The following is a 14,296-nucleotide window of genomic DNA, read 5'->3' as shown; positions in this document are numbered from 1 at the left end:
AAAAAAAAAAAAAAAAAAAAGATTGTCATAAATGTGTTTTCTAAACTTTAATTTAGGCCAGCGAAAGGGTTAACAGGCCTGACGTAACAGCGATTGTTTTCAGGCAGAATACAACAAATCAGACTAAATCGCAATAAAATTATGGATATGAATGCCACATATTAGCCGCACACCCTGTTGAAAAAACCAGCATATGCTGGTTAGGTATGTTTTGACGCTGGGATGCTGGTTTAAGCTTAATGCAGCATAAACCAGCAAAGGACCAGCTTTGACTTGACTTAAACCAGCATCCCAGCATCAAAACATACCTAACCAGCATATGCTGTTTTTTTCAACAGGGAGGTGTTTAGAAGTTCTGCCAAGGAGAGGATTGTACGACCGTCCTGTCTTTCTGGCTCCTTACAATGAATCTACTGTTTGCTTTCCAATCAGCGGGGATTTTAAATGGAAGAAAACAACTCTTATGTTTATTAATTGTTCTTCACTATCTCATCTCTTGACTAGTTTAGCATATTGTGAACAGCACACAAAAACACAATTTGCACGGGCCATTTCTTCTTGTCTATGTTCCATCTAAAGACAGTCCTGAAAATGCATTGCATGTGTTTTATTTGGCTTTTAAACATGCGTGTTTTCCCAGACCTAAATGCAATATATGTGGCTAAAAGCCAAAGTATGCATTACAAACATTGAGGATGCTTTAATGTTGTACATAATACTGTATGAGTTTCCATGATGATACCCATAGACAGCCACAATGCCAATCACTGCATGTTCTCAATGCCGTTCTAAACTTATATATCTGATTGATCAATGTAATTTAAATAAACCAGCCATAAACACTCTTGCAACTGCCTAGCAACCAGTCAAAACAGCCAAGAAATTACTTAGAACATAGCAACCAGCCAAAGCTCTTTAGGAACTCCTTAGCAACAGGCTAAAACACTCTAGCGACTGCTTTGCAACCAGCCAAAACAAACAAGAAACTACCTAGAACAACCTAGAAACCAGCCAAATTACTTTAGCAACTGCCTAGTGACCAATCCAAAACACTCTAAAAACCTAGCATCAAGTCAAAACACCCAAGAAATCACCTATAGAACAACCTATCAACCAGCCAAAACATGTTACCAACTGCCCAGCAATCTGGCTTGTTTCTGTTTTATTTTTATTTCTATTCTTATTTTTGTCTGGTTTCTAGGCCATCTCCAGAGTGTTTGACTAAAATAGTTGCTGGTGTGTTTTGGCTGGTTGTTAGGCAGTCACTAGAGTATTTTGTCTGGTTGCTAGGTGGTTGATGGTTTCTGGGGTGTTCTGGGTGGATGCTAGGTTGTTCTAGGTAGTTTCTAGGGTGTTCTGGCTGGTTTCTAGGGAGCCACTAGAATGTTTTGACTGGTTGCTAGGTTGTCTAGGTGGTTTCTGGAGTTCTCTGGCTGGTTGCTAGGCAGTTGCTAGAGTTTTTTGGCTGTTATTAGGCTGCTCTAGATGGTTTCTATGGTTTTTGTGCTGGTTTCTAGGCTGTTTTTGGAGTGTTTAACTACAGTTGCTAGAGTGTTTTGGCTGGTTGTTGAGCAGTTACTAGAGTGTTTTGTCTGGTTGCTAGTGGGTTCAAAATTGTTTCTGGTGTGTCCTGGGTGGTTGCTAGGTTGTTCTAGGTGGCTTGTAGGATGTTCTGGCTGGTTTCTAGGCAGTTGCTAGAGTGTTTTGGCTAGTTGCTAGGTTGTTTCTAGGGTTTTTTGTTTGTTTGTTTGTTTTTTGTCTGGTTGCTATGCAGTTCCTATACTGTTTTGGCTGGATGCTAGGGTGTTCTGGGTGGTTGTTAGGATATTGCTAGATTGTTGTAGGCAGCTTTATAATTTTTAGCTGCTTATATCTCACTTCATCATTGGACATTTGATTATTTCAGTATGCTTTGCTTTATCGGTTTCATAAATAAATTTGCTTACTTTGCACAGTAAATGCACAGAGTACTGCAGAAACAATATGAGTAGTATGGTAGCATGCTTTTTTGAACAAGGCCACAGATTCATTTTTAAAGACTGCAGGTCTGCTTTAGTGTCAGCAGAGGGTGCAATGTCACATTTGTTAAGTCACGTTTCTTTGTTGGCAGTTGCAATCATAGCATGAAGGATTTGAAAAGACCTTGTTGTTTGAATATTTAGTTTATGATGTTGGTGTATAGCACAAAAACAAACAATCTTACGGCAGTGAGCCATGTATGTATTTGTAATGTCATGCCAAAGCGAAGTCTCTGATTGTTAGACTTATTTGGTTTGTAAAAAACAAACAAAGAGACCAAAGAGGAGAAATCAATTTCATATTTTTGGCCTTTTATTCAACAAGGAATTAATTTGGATACAATCTAAACTGATATGACCCAGTCTGTCTTGAATAAAAGGTCTTTCAGACTGGTCCACCCTCTCACGTTTCCAGCATGTAGAGCAAATATTTCCATGTCTTATCCTCTCTGTGGAGGCACCAAATGCCTTGTGGAGGTGTTGAAGAGAAACAGAGACAGGGAGGTGAATTTCATGGTCCTTCTGTCCCAAAAATTGAACCATACTAAAACAATCTAATATTCAATTAATAAAAAAGACAAAATGCGCAGCAAAAAAAAAAAACTTAAACGCATCATAGAAACACCCAGAAACCAGCCAAAACACTCTAGCAACTGCCTAACAACCAGCTAGAACAACCTAGCAACCAGACAAAACATTATAGCAACTGCCTAGTAGTCATCCAAAGCACTCTAGTAAATGCCTACCTAGCTAACAGGGAACATTCTCACAACTTTCTTTAACTTTTTTAAAAGTTATATAAAAGTTAGGACAAAATAACAAATATATTGTTATTAGCTCACTTTGAAATTTTTACAGACAACAGAGACCTACTTACCACAAAAAAACATTGAAAAATGTTGTCATCCAAAACTCTTCACAACCTCATAGCAACATGCTACAGACACTCTAAACACCCTAGCAACTGCATAGCAACATCTTAAAGCCACTCTAAATATCCTAGCAACCATATAACAACATACTAAAATCAGTTTAAACACCCTAGTAACCGCATAGCAACATGTTAAAGCCACTCTAAACATCCTAGCAACCACACAGCTTCATGTCAAGACCACCCTAAATATCATAGTAACTGCATAGCAGCATGCTAAAACCACTGTAAACACCCTAGTAACTGCATAGCAGCATGCTAAAACCACTGTAAACACCCTAGTAACTGCATAGCAACATGTTAAAAGCACTATAAACACAATAGCAACTGCATAGCAACATGTTAAAAGCACTCTAAGCACCCTAGTAACCACATAGCAACACGTTAAAAGCACTGTAAACACCCTAGCAACCACATGTTAAAACACTCTGAATACCCTAGCAACTACATAGCAATGCCTTATCCATCCACAATATTTTGCATCACAGAAATTACTTTTTCTTTCTTTAAAAATCTAGTTAATATTTTAAAATGTTGTTAAATATAACAATAAAATGATAAATCATAGTTTAAATGCAACTTTTAAACTTCTTTGTCTGAATTTTAAGATGTTAGCTGATAATATGAATAGGCTTATTTAAAAAAATAAAATAAATAAATAATAATTTGTAGTAAATTGAAAATGTATTATTTTTGTAAGCGTCACTCCTAGTCCACCCCACATAGTGATTCAGAAACACCAGCACATGCTGTTCAGACATGAAGTGCTCAGGTTTTGTCATAAACGTTAACTGGTTTGCCCATAGCATTTAACCATCAAACAGAGCAGAGAGACGTAACACCATGCGGTTTCCCAAGTCTTTCACCGTCCTCAGATGATCTCAGGTCTTCTCTGCGTGAGATCATTGCTAGTTGTCATTTCATGAATGATTATCATTATCAAAGGCCGGTAATTCTGTTCCAACTGCATCATCTACAAGGACACACGGGCCTGTGGATAATAGCCACCATGTGTGGAAACGCATTTGTGTTATGAGGATGATGAGGAGAAGAATGATTGCAGTCATGCAGCAGCTTTCTGGCACAAAATTTTTTGGTCAATATTCAATGTATTATTTCATTAATATATTGAATGATGACACATTTGTACAATTTAGCAGGGGTTTCAAATTTAAATTCGCATTAAGTACGGTAATTTTTTCATAGTCGATAACAGATAACCTCTATATTCTCTATATACATAGCAACAGGTAAAAAACACTCTAAACACCCTGGTAAGCGCATAGCAACATGTTAAAACCACCTAGCAACCGTATAGCAACATGCTAAAACCACTCTAAACACCATAGTAACTGCATAGTAACATGCTAAAACCACCTAGCATCCACATAGCAACATGCCTAAACTACTCTAAATGCCGCCTGAAAATAGGCTTATTGGAAGTTATCTAGCTGGGGACTATTTTCAGGCGCTGCGTAATATCATTGCGCCTGCTGCACCCATGGTACGGCAGCAAAGTTCCTTGATTATTACGCCGGAATGAGATTATAGTTCCTAGCCATATCGGCCTAGAAAATCTGAATTTTCATTTTCCGTCGGTCTTAGTACACCATGTAACTACAGAAGAGTCAAGTTTTAAATAGGAAAAAATATAGAAACTCTTTGGTCATTTTTGAGCGAGATTCTAACGGTCTAATCGGATTTAATGATCTATGCTAAGCTACAGCTAAAAGTGCTACCGCCAGACCCGGAGATCGGCTGAATGGATTCGAAAACGGTAAAACTCAACTGTTTAACTCTAGGGGAGTTGGAAAAGTTGAAAAAAACACTCCACTATTTATTCAAAAATAGTGGAGTGTTCCTTTAAGGCCACTTTAAACACCCTGGTAACCGCATAGCAACATGTTAACATGTTAAACTAGTTGGTAATTTTGATGGGGCATGAAAATAATAAAATATATTTTTTAAATAATCATTCCAAAATATTTTTCACATCACCAAATCTTTAATTTATTTGCAAATAATTAAAATAAAAAATTTAATCATGTTTTACAGGACTGCTTCATTGTTAAGATCTACAGTTTTTTTTATGAACAGCTGCGCTATATTCTAGTTGGGAAACCCTTCTGTATGGGGTGGGATGTGGGTTCGGTGACTCAATATTTAGAAATCGCATTTGATAGTTTATTGTGCAAAGTTAATTTGGCTGCCCTTAGCTTTCTACAGGGGGTGGATTACCTCAGCTGTTATTGAAGGTGCCAATTAGTTCCTCATTAGCGGCCACACAAAACATTGAGATGCTGCCCTGCAACAAATGGTTCAGTTGTCAACTCTCTAGCTAACAGGCAAACCCCAAATTAACGACATATCAGTGGGATGCAGCATCTATATCCTGTCCAATCTAACCCCCCACTCTTTTTTGGCAGGTTGTTATGGTTTCCAGTAGTTTCCAGAACGTGCCTGGTTCGCAGTCAGGAATTCACCTCACTTCACTTCAAGAGGGCCAAGACTGAAATAAAGAGACAGGATCAGGCGAGGTGAGGTGAACCACAGAAATCGCATTCCTACCCAGCCATAAAATGAACCAACTGATGTAACTTTCAGATTTTGTATATAATATATAATAATCAGACATTAAAATGTATTTTCACATTCATATATATATATACTGTATATATATATGTGTGTGTGTGTGTGTATGTATGTATGCCTTATTTTACTATAATATAAAAGACAGGCAGATACATAGATAGATAGATAGATAGATAGAAAAGTTGCAAAAGTTGCAATTACAAGAAATAGTCAGTGCTGAGATCAAAAGTTGCACTTTTAAGATATTAAGTCACAATTGTGAGTTAAAAAGATACAGCTAGAAAAAAAGCCACATTAAGAGAAATAAAGTTGCAATTATGAGAAATAATAACAATGCTGAGATAAAAGTTGCACTTTTAAAATATTACATCACAATTGTGGGTTACAAATTTGCAATCAGAAACTTACGAGAAATAAAAGACGCGTTTGTGAGAAATAAAGTTGCAGTTACATGAAACCGTCATATTGTGAGATAAAAAACTTGCAATTAGTAATTACTAAGTCACAATTGTGAAAAAAATAAAGTTGCAACTATGGAAAAATACAGTTAGTACAATTACAAATAATTTTACACAAAATACATCTAGAATCAACCTCATTTATTTATCTTAGTGACAAACAGTAAAGTTTAACAACATATTTTGCTACAAACTTGGTGCCACCACTATACAGTTTTTTACGTCAGCCATCCAAACTCATCCGAATTTCCATATTCATTCAATAGTATGTCTTGCTTTGGAATTCGGTCATTTGAACGCAAGCCACACTTAGAGCGAGATGTCTGTTTAGGCATCTGTTTGAAAAATCACCTCTCCGTGTCAGCTGAGAGTGAATGTCGCTGAGGAAGAGTGCATTCCACTCGCATCTTAAGTGGCCGTGCCCTGCTAAATGTATCCCATGCTGCACTGGGTCTGCAGTGGCTTCCAGAGCCAGCAGAGTGCAATCAAAAGCCAAACTTCAACAACTACCAGATGGCTGAGAGCATGTTTGAATGAGACTTCCCTTTCACGGACCACACACCTTCTAAAACAATGGTTGTTTTCTTAATGCTGCTAATATTAATGCCGGGAACATGTCGAAAATCTCCCAGAAGAACATGCCACTCTTTAGAAGTTGCTCAAGAGACCTAATGGAGGTCTCCGTTATGTTTCAACTTAAACCCAGTGTGTTCAACCCAAACATATCAAGCACAAACAAGGTCACATGGAAGAACAAACACTGAGAAAACAGATTATTTTACGCTTAAAATTCATCTCAGATGTTTCTCCTAAAATTACCTTTTTGGAATAGACAGAAATGAGAAAACTTGACACACAGTAAGAGTGTACGGAAATAAAGTAAAGTAGTGGATAGCAGCTCAGATCATTTGGCCTTGAGAGAATTTGATGAGAAATGTTTATGTTCATATTGAGATCTATGATGTTTGACTGCAGACTTGATTTTGGAAATTTCAACACTTTCAGTATTTGTTGAAATCTTATCTGAATCTCTAGATGAGATGCATTTGGGGCATCTCACTGCCATCAGAATTAATTGCAATATTGAGATCTCATCACTGATTTTTCTTTCATATAAGTGTGAAATTAACATAATATCCCAAAAAACAATACAAATGACCTGTCGATGTGAATATATGGTGTTATAACAATGGCCTGGCATACAATGGAAGGTGATGAACTTCAAAATGATCCCAGCGTGAAGCATCTAACAGCTGGTTGGCTTCACCCGTCAGTAGAGGAACGGATCCACCCCCATCCGCAAACTCCCAAACGCTGACTTCAAAGCAGCCGCCTGGGAGTCCCACGGAGGTGTCGTTCCTCCACGGCTCTGCCTGACAGGATCACACTTGCTAATGCTAAGCAAACATATTTGACTTTGTCTTTAAGTGGTGTCACAAAGGACTGGAGAGCTCTTCGAGATCTCAATTTCTCCCAGACACAGAACGAAAACAACATTTGGACACTTTCAGAGACCAAAATTGCTTGCTTTCGCAGGAATCTTTCACACAGGAACTCGTTCTCGCTTCTCAGATGTTCCTCCTAAAGACCCCCAGTAATCTCACATTTTTTCATCTTCAGCATTTCATAAGATAATGTATTAAGCTGCATTCAATATGATGAGCTAAAACATTCTCCCAACTACTCTTGCAAGTTTTGACTCGTTTGTGTCACCAAACACCAAATTGATATTCAGTAAGTCTTCTGAGCAACAAACCTTTCCTCTAGGAGCCAGTGGCTCTTTCTAAACAAAGGACTATGTATGTGAACTATGTAGAAAACAACAACAAAATCTCTGGTTGTATTTTCCAGGTTATTTGCACACTTTATTTCGCTGCGACCGTGCTTGTGTTTGGTGTACAACATGTGTTTGCACAAGGGTGTAAGTGGGTTTGATGCACCGGTTTCCTGCAAAGTTGTCAGGACGCAGGCAAACACAGCTGGCCACATGATTGACTCTCAGCAAAACTGACCCTCTACAAAATGGTGCCAAACGTGACCACACAAGCACAAATCTAGGGGGAGGAAGGGGGAATGGTTTTTGGACCCATTTTGATGTCTTGAGGATATTAATGTTGTTCTTACATGGGTCTAAAGGCTTAGCTCTGGGCAATATCACTCGAGATTATTCTCTCAAGCACAGCTAAGTGAAAAAGTACAGTATCCCTTATTTAAGTACAAAAACCGTGAATCCACAATAAGCACTGACCTTTCACTCCTGTGCTACAAGGCATGTTGAGTTAAAATCAGCTGCAGGAAACGGCGTAGACCATGGCACAGGTAGGGTGTTCTGGTTACCGAGCCGTCGAGTATCTGTTCTTCCCGTCCGTAATGATATTCCAGGCTGTCCATCCATTTGTCCAGGGTACACCTGCTTTACTTGATTTTCACACCCATAAAACAGGCTGTTTGGTGCTGTTTCCACAGTGGTTTGTTGGCTTGTGCTGGAACTAGTCATTTAGGGCCATTAACCGTTATCCATCAACGGTGCTATTAGAAACTGCTGAGTTTCAGGTTTATGCTATTGTTACTTAAGGTACTGGGATGCAGTAGTTAAACCAAGCAAACCAAGAGACAGTATTTTCCCTAAAAATCCTATATGAAAAGATTCAAATGAGGCAATTGCTGACATATGATAAGAAAGAATATAGAGATCAGATAATCTATCGAGCAAATGTGTAACAAACGTAAAATTAATGAATAAATAAATAAATAAATAATATTGTTTTGTCATTGACATTATCAGAAATGTTGCCACAGACACATTTTTTTCCAATGAGCCATTCAAAAAATCTATCGAAAAAAAATTAAAAAAAAAAAAAAAAAAGATTAAAAGTTTGTTCATTTCTACTCCAAAAAAAGTTGTTTTTGATATTAACTGTTATAGAGTAAAAAAAAAGTGAAATAGTCAAAGTTATTGACTGAGAATGTTAAAAAAAAACAGCATTCAAAACTGTGTTCTTGTCTTACCTCTGTTCACTTTGGAAAGTGCATAATAAGAATGTTTACACCATTCATCCTTGAGATTTTGTTAACGTAATGTACATAAATGGAGAAAACTATGACAGTGAAGCACAACTGACTTAACCACAGATGGCAATAAACAGGCCAAAGTTCTATAGTGCATCCTTAAAAAAAAATTGGATGAGAAATGTTTGAAATTAAGTACTTTTCAATGCGAACTTTGGTCTCTTAGAAATCTAAACATAGTTTGAGACATTGTTAAGATCTCTTCTGAAACTCTAGAGGTACGTCACTAGATTAGTAGGGTATTTTTTCTCAGCAGGAGCAGGAGAAGTATCTCCATTTTATCTCACTACAATCTAGGCAAAACATACTCTTTCCTATAGGAGGTTCATACTTTCAGAGCCCAACAACGTCACTCCCATTAAGGAAATTCCTCCAGTGGCATTATATAACCCTTAGTTTGCAATATCTCACAGGCTTTAGCCTCATGCATTGGAAAAGAAATGTCTCCATGTTTGCTTATAACGTCTCTTTGCATGAATTGTGACACCATTTTCACCTCAGCCAATTGGGGGTCTGGTGGCCACTGGCTGGGCCATATTTTATGGGTCATTTTCAATGTAAACAACCAGCGCTGGAGTGACTGAGATGGGGAACCGCTGTGCAAATAATCTGAAATCTGGAGCACATCCAGGTTTATTATTGCTGAGATGAATGACTCCATGCCTCTGTCTTTCTCAAAGTCTCAACACCACCCTAATAAGAAAGAATAAGATGTATCACAAGCAAATGCAAGGTAGACATAGTTGATGGGCCACTAATATCATTAAATACAAGGTGAGAACTCACAATTGTGCTCCCAAATGCTGAAGCCTTTGACAAAAGCATCAGTTAACATTTGCTTAATGGACATGCAGGACACTTGCACACTATCACACTGGACTTCAGAGAGGAAATGGGTGAGGATTAGATCCCCAGCAGGAGGTTATGCATATCGTAAGAGTCACCGTCTGCGGTAAACCATAGTCAAAATATATCAAGGTTCTTCTGTTACAAGACTAAAACCAAAAATGTCCCTCCAAAACCTTACCTGAAACCTGATATCCACTTTTACACACAAGTTCGCCCAGGTCTTAGGGACTGCACACTGAGGGTACTTCTACCACAGCGGGACACATGCTGACAAAACCGTTTCACAAATGGAACCAGGTGTTTTAAGGCCGAAACGTTGCAAAAACATTGCAGACGTTTATGAATTATCACTAGAACAAACTTACATGACAAGTTTACAGTCAGGTTAAACCAAAAACGAAGTTGATTCCCTGGAGCACAAATTATTGTTTTAACAAGGCCCCCTGTTCACTTGCGTTAGGGCATGGATTTGCGTTATCAAGACGAAGCCACAGAGATCGACGTTCCCCACTCTTCGTAATTAACCGCAGATGCGAAAGTTTCATCCGAACCTGGAAGTGCACATCCGATCTGTAAAAGATTAATGACCAAATGAAGTAAGGAGTCAAAGTGGTTTTTCATTCTCTGCATGAATGGCGTTTATCTGAATGAGTCTGTGGTTTTTTCCAAGGGTATGGGGTGAGAATGGATCCGTTTTCTCTGGGGTGGAGATCTGTTTAGACATGGGATGGACTGTGAAAAACCGCTGATGCAGTATTTCTAATCAGGACCGGATATTTAGTAACCTCACTACCCTCCACTGATGTTTCCGAAACAGAAGGACGCTTTCGATGGTTTAGCAAGGTGCGTCTTAAGTAAACTGGCTCAGACTGTCTTCCAAGACGTCGTTACATCACATCTGATGATCTACAACAAATTCAAATGAGTGTTAGAGCATATTTAAAGGCCAACCAAAAATTCTCAAAATCATCATATACTCACCAGCATGTTCAAAAGAAAATATTTTGTAGATGTCCAAGCTGCTCTTTTGCATACATGAAAGTCAAGAGAACAAAGGCTGCCAATTTTCCAAAGGACAAAAAACACAATATATATATTGTGACAAAACCCCACCATGAGACTTGTATTCTAAATTTAAAGTTCTCTGAAAGCATACAACAGCTTCGTTTGAGAAACACCTCAAAATTTAAGTCATTTTCACTGAAAATATTCCCCTCTGACATAGATTTCTCATTTGTGTACATTCAACTGTGGCAAAAGATGTGTTGATGCGACTTATTTTTGAGATTCATAACCTGATGCAGCTAATTTTGGCAGGTCATTTTTGAATACACTTGTGCGGTCGAAGTACCAAAGTAGCCTTTTTGAAAAACTCACCAACTTGAGGCATCTTATTAGAAAAGTTGTTCAAACGTTTATTATAGTGCTGCCAGGATTCCTTCCTACCTGCAGGTACTGCGTGATTTGAACACTGTTTATATCTCGTTCAGCATGCAAAGTACACAACGGAAAAGAGAGCACCACTTAGAATAAGTGTCAGAACGTTCACATCTTTAAGTTTCGCTACGACTGTGTAAACGACAGTAAATTCCTGCCGTTTCTTAGATTCCCATACGACAGAATGTTTTATGCGCGCTTGAGAGTGGAAGACACGGTACATCTGAAATCCATTAGCACGGGGTGCAGTTCTCAAGCAGACGCTCCATGCAGCTCTATTGGAATTCCTTCTCATTGCCAGTTCCCTTTTCTTCCTTTACTCGACATTTCTAGCTTTGTGGAGTTACCTTCTGGGAACTTTCTACATGTCCCAGTGATTCTGAAACTCACTCATCTCTGTCTCTTACTCACCTTCTCTTGGTGTTTTACGGAAGCAATTAATAAACATTACATTTAACATGTGCTATCAATGCAGGAGCCATTCTCACGTGTGCAATTCCCACTTTAATGTCTCAAAGGCACATGATGGTGTTTGGTTCAAAAACAGCTTGCATTTGTCCTTTTGTCCGCCTTTGAAGTCCTGCATTCTTACCTCGCTACATCACTGGAGGCCTACAGCTGCCTCGGAGGAAGGTGAGGTTAGCGTTACTGAAATATATTTATATATAAAAAAGAACAAGGTGTTTGAGAGAACAAAGAGCTCTCGAGGTGTAAAAGCACCAGAAATTAGAGTGACCTAAGAGCCGCTTCCCAAAATAGTTTAGCACTCCTCTGATGTTTGGGGAAATGAACAGAATTCAACTCAAGGACTTTATGGGAGATTTAATGGTGGATTCTTTCAACCGATGAACACAAATTTCCTCAGTTCTTCATTTATTCGCCCTTGTGTCGCTCCAAACCCGTATGGCTTCCGTGGAGCACAAAATAAGATGTTTAGCAGAATATGTTTGCGTTGTTCTTTTATATACAAGTAAAACATACAGTATACTTAAAGATGCGTTAATTTCTACTGTCAAGCCGATTCTTTCACAGTCCTTTTCACGCCAGACCGCAGGGTTGCAAACAGGGAGCATCTCAAAACTGTCACGCTCCTCCCTGACCCCTGTGGGTCACCACCACAAACCAAGATCTGAAGCCCATCCAAACCTCATTTAGTGACTCAATACTTTACAACATAGGGCATTTTATACATCCGTTCCTTGCGTCAAGGCTACAATGTCAAATTGCAAGGCATTCATTACCCAATAGATAAGGAGCGTTCCCATTTTCTTGACCTCGATATAAGTGTCCGTCAAAGAAGAAACTCTCAGGAACCTGAAAATATGTGCATGCTTATAGTTTGCACAGAACTAATGTGCATAACTCTCTGCATGTGGCTTGAATCAAACGTCTTTCCAAAATAAGTGACAGGGGTGTCTCGCTACGGCTTCAGTTGATCCTCTGAGATGCACCGATAACAGTTTTCAGCTGAGATCCTTCATATATTAGGACCTATAGAAGTATCTAGTTTCCTAAAGCTCGAGGGAGCATCTGATATGTGAGTTTTACAAAATTGCTAGTTTCTCAGTTATGATTTATTCATGTTAACTGTAAATAAGTCAACTGTTGGTAAAACTACATGGAAAAAAGTCTCATTCAAACAATCAACCGCAAAATATCTTGTTCAACAAATGATCAGTTAGCAAAGCAAGACATTTTCATTCTTAGACATAATATTTGCCTCTGAAGAGAAAAAAATCTTGCACAGATATTGTACTGTGTAATTTGTACATGGATTCAAAAGTTTGGGGTCAGTAAGTTTTTTGAAGAAATTAATACTTTCATTCAGCAAAGACACATTAAATTGATCAAAAGTGACAGTAAAGACATCTATAATGTTACAAAAGATTTCTATTTCAAATAAATGCTGTTCTTTCTATTCATCAATGAATCCTGAAAAATAAAATGTATCATGGTTTCCACAAAAATATTCAGCAGCACAACTGTTTTCAACATTGATAATAATCAGCAGCAAATCAGCTATTCGAATGAGTTCTTAAGATCATGTGACACTGGAGTAATGATGCTGAAAATTCAGCTTTGATCACAGAAATAAATGACATTTTACTATATGTTCACATAGAAACCAGTACTTTTAAATTCTAAAAATATTTCACAATATTACTGTATTTTTGATAAAAATAAATGCAGCCTTGGTGAGCAGAAGAGACTTCTTTCAAAACATTAAAAAAATCGTACCAACCGTAAACTTGTGAACAATACTGTAGCACACAAACCTCAAAATAACACACATAAAACACAACAAGAGCAAACTAATAGGACAACAACAGCATAAATAAAGTCAGCAAACAACAAACCAATGTTCCTATAGCAATAACCACATAATTTATCACACCGCAATGCATGTTGGAGATAAAAGAAACCCTAACAAACTGCTGTTTAGGCTAGTTTAGAACACATTTATTGTTATCTAACTTGTTTTTTTGTTTGTTTTATGACTCAAAACGCCTCATATAAAATGCAATTCCTGTTTTTATAATGCATTGTTTTGCAGAAACAAAACATTATGTTCTTTTAAAAAAGAAGACAGAGATGCAGAGCCAAAGCCAATCGAAGCAGCATCGACAGAACTAATGGAGGAGTCAAACTGAGGCTTCTTGATGGGACCAGAACCATATTAAAAACAACTGGATCATCATCTGGTTTACGCAGGATTTGTCATCTCTCATAAACAAACCTTCTCTATGACAAAGTCCAGCTGTAGCACAACACCATCTCAAATCCTCCCTGCAATTATTGCCTTTCTAACAAACAAGCCGGCAAAACATGCTCATTTAATTGTGTTCTTTATAGTATATTGAGAACATGTACTGACAAATATTTTGTAAGTTTTCAGATATTCTGGCCTCTAAATATGGATTGACTCTGTCAAGCAAAAAAAA

The sequence above is a fragment of the Sinocyclocheilus rhinocerous genome, unplaced genomic scaffold, assembly GCF_001515625.1.
Source record: "Sinocyclocheilus rhinocerous isolate Xijiao unplaced genomic scaffold, SAMN03320098_v1.1 scaffold1879, whole genome shotgun sequence".
In the NCBI taxonomy this organism is placed as follows: Eukaryota; Metazoa; Chordata; class Actinopteri; order Cypriniformes; family Cyprinidae; genus Sinocyclocheilus; species Sinocyclocheilus rhinocerous.
The sequence above is the reverse complement of the archived record's forward strand: the minus strand, read 5'-3'. Positions refer to the sequence as shown.